A 6,884-nucleotide genomic window follows, 5' to 3' on the forward strand; every position below is an offset into this window, starting at 1 on the left:
TGTGTGGGTTTCCATGGGGTTCGGAAGATGAACGAAACCGCTTTATCCTCATGAGGGTCGTGGACGTGCCCAAGCAGTCTTTGGACGGTAAGTGGGGTACACCCTCTGGTCGCCCACCAATCACTTTTTCACTCTTCCCTGCCAAATATATCAGGTGATTAGAATGGAATGTCACATTATGGTCATATGTGGTGTTACTTTTCACACAGCTTTATTTTAATGTATTAAATATGTTAAAGTGGCCCTTGCAACCTTTGATTTTTCTGTATGACGAAAGATTTGGACATCCTCCTATATTTTGTAGAGTATGACTAAGGCAATTGATGATCATGCAAAGTGTTCAAGCCTGTTTTGGAAAACAGAATAATAATGCAGGAAATGTGCTGAAATTCTCCAAGTCTCTATGCATATTCTCAAACAATGGAATTCTTTTTATATTTGGAAGCAATGCAATCAGTAGCCCGGGACTCACACAGGCCTCCGCGGGTGACAAATTGGAAGTGTCTCGGTCTAGTTTATAGCCCTGATCAGGTCAAACGAAAAATATTGGAGGTCTGTGTGAGGAGACAGGCCCGCCTGGTGCAGATAAATGGACTGATCATTTCTTATTGAGAAACAATTCCTAAAAGGTAGTTTACTGTGTGACTGGGGAAGCGGCGAGCTGAGAGCAGAACCCGCACCCACTGCTCCCTCCCTGACCCTTCCTCCACTGCCGGAATTAAATGGATAGAGAGAACGCGTGTTTCTGATGGCACTCCTCTGCCGGAGAGACACTCCATTTGTTATGAAGTAGGGCTTCTGATGAAGTGTAGAGCGCTCCTCTTTCTTTTTTCTCCCCCCTTTCCCCCCCATCCTTCCTTTCTCAGGCACTACAAGGCCGGCCTTCAGTCTTCTTCGCGTGAAATGGATGGAAGGAGCCGATTGAATTTTACACTCCCCTGGTCATGATTAATGTGTTTGGTGTGGAGCGTCTTGGCAGTTAATCGCCACTACCGCTAGCTGGTGCTCAAAGCCCTCCGTTGTTTGCAGCAGAGGGACGAGTGGGTCGGGATGTTTGCTCCCGGCCCGCAACCCTTAGAACTTCTCTACTGGCGTAATAGAAAATATCTGCTCTTTCCCACTCACTACTTCATGGTCACTTTCTCTTCATGCGCTTTATCCAGTGTTACTTGTCAGGGTGGCCTAAATGTCAGATAATCACTTAAACCATTGTTAAAGAAAGAAGAAAGGGAATTTCATCACAAAAAAAGAAAAACAGGACACAGAGAAAACTCAGAATAATCAATTAAAAAAAGACAAAGATACATACAAGATACATACAAGACAAGATTGAAATAAAAACCCCAAAGTGTATCGTTGCCCTCAGTTCTTTACCCACAAACAATGTGCTCCCCCACTTCTGCACATTGTGTAACGGTGGCAAGGGCTTGCAGCTTTAAGAATGATGTTGTTATTACAATGTGTCCTCGAGGGAAATACTTCAAACAGGTGATAGTTGGCAAACAGGAGAACTAAGTCAGTATTACGATCCCGCCGCGCGACCAATCCAGACATCTTCAAAGTGTCTGGTGATAAGGTGACGCAAAATTAATGCCATTAATGGCCAGGAGGAAGAGACTGGATTTACACAAGTGCCTTAGATGAGAGATCAATAAAGAGGTAACTGAGTGGATGAGCCAGACTAAGCAGGAAAGGAGGAGGTTTAATTTTGCATAAATAATGTAGTTGAAGAAGAAGTGAGAGAAGATAAGGAGAATACTGTTTGGAACAAGTGTTTCTTTTTTTCTTTCTTTTTGTTTCGTGACTATTCAGTGGCACATTTTTTCCCCTTTTTTTTAAAAAAATATCTATTTTTGATAATGTACTGCCACTGAAACATTTGACAGCATATATACGTATATATGTTCCTTGAGTAAATTTCAATTTGATTCGATTTATTTCACTGTCATTGATTAGAATAGCAGGGACATCATCAAAGACCATATGCCCCCTGACAAGGGAAAAGGCTCATCATCCAAAGCGTCAGTCTTCCCAAATTCCGAAGGTCTGAGAACCACGATCATCTAATAGCAAAAACTAAGACTATTCTTGTGGTTCCCTGGATGTAAGTAACGCAAAAGATACAAATTGATGTTGAATAGCTCAGGCCTTGTGTGTCTGCGGTTGAACTACAGTAGATCAACTGTCTTAAACCTAACATGGGTGCATGGGGGTTGGCGTTTGGGGGCAAGATACTGAGAGAGGTAACCGGAGATAAAAACAATGGAAGAGTGACGGAGCAAGAGATGGTTGAATGAGAGAGAAATCGATATGAAATCAGTGTTTGGGGAGGAGCTGTCGTTTATCAGGTGACTCGGTTAAACAGTGTTAAAGCACTAAAATTGAGAAAAATATGGGCTCCACCCGCCCTGGTATTGATCAGAGAGAAATGGGGTGGCAGAAGGCCGAAGCCACTAATAAAATAAGACATATCTGAGTAGGAATCCGTCAGGGATCGATGAGCTCGTTGATCAAGGCAACATCTTCACTGGAATTTAAGTTTCTTCTGCTTCCTTGTAACCTCAAGAAAACTTGGTAAAAACAGGAGCTGATATGATACACACAGCTGGGATACTCAAACTTTAAACAGGGCTTACGTTTTTCATGTGGGTTTTAGTCAAACACTTTACAGCACAATCAATGGCGATGCTCATCCACAACCACATGAATCTACTCCGCTTCAAACGTGGAACTGGTGTTCTGTACGGACAAGTTTTCGTAGTAGAATTTACATATTGTTTGATAAATTATGAGCGATGTCTGACTACTACTGCGTACACCTTCGTGTCTGTCTGTCTGTCTGTCTCTGTCTCTGTCTCTGTCTCTGTCTCTCTCTCTCTCTCTCTCTCTCTCTCTCTCTCTGTCTCTCTCTCTCTCTCTCTCTCTCTCTCTCTCTCTCTCTCTCTCTCTCTCTCTCTCTCTCTCTCTCTCTCTCTCTCTCTCTCTCTCTCTCTCTCTCTCTCTCTCTCTCTCTCTCTCTCTCTCTCTCTCTATCTATCTATCTATCTATCTATCTATCTATCTATCTATCTATCTATCTATCTATCTATCTATCTATCTATCTATCTATCTATCTATCTATCTATCTATCTATCTATCTATCTATCTATCTATCTATCTATCTATCTATCTATCTATCTATCTATCTATCTATCTATCTATCTATCTATCTATCTATCTATCTATCTATCTATCTATCTATCTATCTATCTATCTATCTATCTATCTATCTATCTATCTATCTATCTATCTATCTATCTATCTATCTATCTATCTATCTATCTATCTATCTATCTATCTATCTATCTATCTATCTATCTATCTATCTATCTATCTATCTATCTATCTATCTATCTATCTATCTATCTATCTATCTATCTATCTATCTATCTATCTATCTATCTATCTATCTATCTATCTATCTATCTATCTATCTATCTATCTATCTATCTATCTATCTATCTACTTTTTGAAACTATATTTTCTCTCAGAATATGGCAAAAATTACATGTACAAGCAGTTTATTTTTCTTGGCTGTGGCAACATATGTTTTTTTGTCCTTTTTGTCAGCTTTCCCATTGAACCTTTTGGGAGAATAGAGCTTTCCTGTCCAGTACTATATACTAGATCAGTTTCCTAACTCTTTGCCAGGTCTTTCCTGTTCTCATTTGTTCATTTATCACATCATGTGGCACAACATAGATTCTCTAAAAACAATCTTTTTGCGGTATCAAAGCTCACATAAAAAAAATAAAAAAACTGCTGCTTTGTAATCAATATCTCTCTCACCATCTCCTGCATAATGCTACAAAAACAGGTAAATTGATCTTTTCCATTAGCCCGCTGCTGTAGTTCCTACATGGTTGTGGTCACTCCTGTGCTTTCAGTCTGTCAAAATTTTGATGTGTGAGCAGTTACATTATTCAGAGAGTTGAAAAGCACTTTCCTGTTTTAGGTTAAAATGCCCAAACTGGCAAGTGGTGTGCATGCACAGTGGTAGGAGGGAGAAAGACATTAAAAACATGGGCCAAGTAAAGCTTTTGGTCAGGACACGAATTGGACGACTTGCAAAAGGGAAAATCTAGAATCAAACACCAAACGACGGCAATCATCAGATACAGATGCATTTTTTCCCTCACCACCTTTTTATCTAACAAGTGAGAAGCGACTGAGGAGGGAGAAGTGTGAAAAGTACGCAGCGCGTCATGCAGAAAATGTGCAATGCTAAACATCACTTACTGCACATGGGAGAAAAACAGGATTGAGGATTACAAGTCACGGCTTCATTTTCACAGTTAAAAAAAAAAAAATGTTGAGCTGGCAGAAAATCTTGCCGGTTTTGAGTTTCTTTTTGATGTGTCCTGATGACCATTATGAAATCCAATAAAAACTAATTGGGAAATTAGCGGGCAGATCAATAAGATTTGCTCTGGTGGACATGCTATTTGAGCGTGTGTATATGTGTGTGGCGACTCATTTCTGCCCAGGGAGTGTTGCAGGTCTGACCTGGCCAAAGCAATTGTTATTGATACTCCTTTGTGGATTAAGTCTGCCCTACCCTCATATGGCTGTAATTTATATTTTGTTGACTGCAGATTTTATAGTTTGTGTGTAACATGACTCCGTTGGTTCACATTGTTTGCCAATTCCACCCTTCTACTGTTCCGACTAGTGTATCTCCTTACCGGTTTAATTTACTTATTTAGAGTTGGTGTGACCACCACAAAGTGACATAATGCTATTGCAATGGATGATTCACAATGAGCATTTAGATTCAATTCTGACATTTCACGATCACGGCAACTTTGGCAAATTAAAAAAAAGAAAGGCTTACAATAAATACCCGAATGTATCGAACAGATGTCTTTTCCAGAAAGTGGAAAACACTTCAAGACTTAAGGCTGTAATTTTGTGAAGAGAGTAAATCCTGCATTGTGCACGGCATAACTGTGCAAAGGCAATGTTGGTCAATTTGCAGACTGGCGGATCTGAGAGATGGAGGGCTGTGCCCCTGTAGGAGTGGTCACAGTTGACTTCTATCATAATCAAAAGCAGCTCCTCTCTAGAGTCTCCACATGGCCGCGCACACATCTGTGGGGATATCAACTCTCAAGCAAGCTTAATTTATATAGCATTTTTATAAAAGCAGCAGCTGTACCAAAGCGATATAATACAACCATCACCTTGCCAAAGTAAAATACGCCAAATCTCCTTTCAGATTGGCATTTTGCCTACAGGAAGGGACACAGGAGTTGGATTTAATCCCACTTGTGCTGTTGAAGATGCTATGGATAAGAAAAAAACAATGTTGAATCTCCCTTGAGCAGGAAGAGAGTGCAGGTATCAAAAATGTCCATGAGCTGCTTAGGTCCCTGGGTGTGGAGGTGAGGTGTTTCCTGGCCCTGGAGGAGGTACCTTTGAGAGCTTAAGCCTTCCGGCCTGCCTGGGAATGCTTTAGGATTCCGGAAGTCTGGGTTTTGCAATCCTGAGCAAACAGAAGAAATGTTAGATATGATTGAAAAATCTTCCATTTGTGCCATTTGTGCCATTTCCATGTAAAAGAGCCAAATAGAGATTCACTTAGAACAGGGTAGAAATCATTTTGAGCTTTTCTGCAAATAAAGCAGCAGAAATACAACAACCAGAACCAGCAAATAAAAAGAGAAAGTGCTCTAACTTGATGATAGAGAAAAGAAACAAAAACATCAGCCTAACATTCAACCAGTATGCAATGAAGTTGAGGGGTGCATGAGGTGGCATCAGAGCAATGGTTTAGGTCAGTATGATGGGTTGAGTGCTGGGCTCAAACCTTAGGTGTGATGGATAATAAATGAGTCACTGTTGCGGGGGGGCCAAGAGGATTGCAGGGCGTATTGGACAGTACCAATACACCTCACGCTACTCCGACCAACGCCTCCATCTTACGTGGCCCTTCTTACTGCCCAGTATGGAAACCGGGCCTTATTTAGCGTTTGGACCTGTCCTTGTTCATGGCTGGTGATTTGTCCTTGTCTAATTATGGCTGTTGGCCGCTGCCCGTGTACACATGACTAATGGAGGGGCTAGGGACAGGGAGGGGTGAGGTTGGGTGTTGGAAGGTGGGGGGTGAGGAGGAAGCAGTGGACGAGCAGGCTAGCCACTAGTGATTTGTAGAGCAGGCACTCTGTCATTGCTCTGGGCCCATTTGTCTTCAAGAGGAGATGGGTGGAAGAGGCGTGGAGATGGAGGGGACGGCGGTGGCGTTAGTGGTGGGGGCTCCGGGGCAGAAAATGGTTTACAATGACTCCTGTTTTCCAGCACTTTCATCTTTGACCACAGCACTGTGCATGGCGGCTGACATGATGTAGGACATGACAGTTTGCTGTGGCTATTTCTTTCTGGTTGTTGTCTTGCTTGAGAGCAAGCCTTATTTGTTTGCTCCTTGTCATGTGGCGACTGTCTGGACTCTCCAAATAATGCAACATAATCAGCTTTTGCCTCACTCAAATGAGGTATTACTAGTGGTGGGATGTACATTTGGCACCTGACTCAACTCACCACCATCATGTTGCAACTACAGATATAATGGAGAAACCGATAGCGGTGTCTATACTGTACGTCTGTACTCATACTTGTTGTAATAAAAATGCTCCGTGACAGTGATAACACTTCATCAGCCAGACTTGTAGCTTCTAGGGAGGTCGGGAAGGAGCCATGGCAGCCGTGGGGAGCTATGGCAGCTGTGGGGAGGTATTTTCAGGAAATAGTTTTGACCGTATCAGTCCTTGGTTCTCATATGTAAAGTACTCAGTCCTATGGATACTTTGTTCGAGGACGTCACAGGGAATCAGTTAAGAATTTGGGTT

The sequence above is a fragment of the Syngnathus typhle genome, linkage group LG2, assembly GCF_033458585.1.
Source record: "Syngnathus typhle isolate RoL2023-S1 ecotype Sweden linkage group LG2, RoL_Styp_1.0, whole genome shotgun sequence".
In the NCBI taxonomy this organism is placed as follows: domain Eukaryota; kingdom Metazoa; phylum Chordata; class Actinopteri; order Syngnathiformes; family Syngnathidae; genus Syngnathus; species Syngnathus typhle.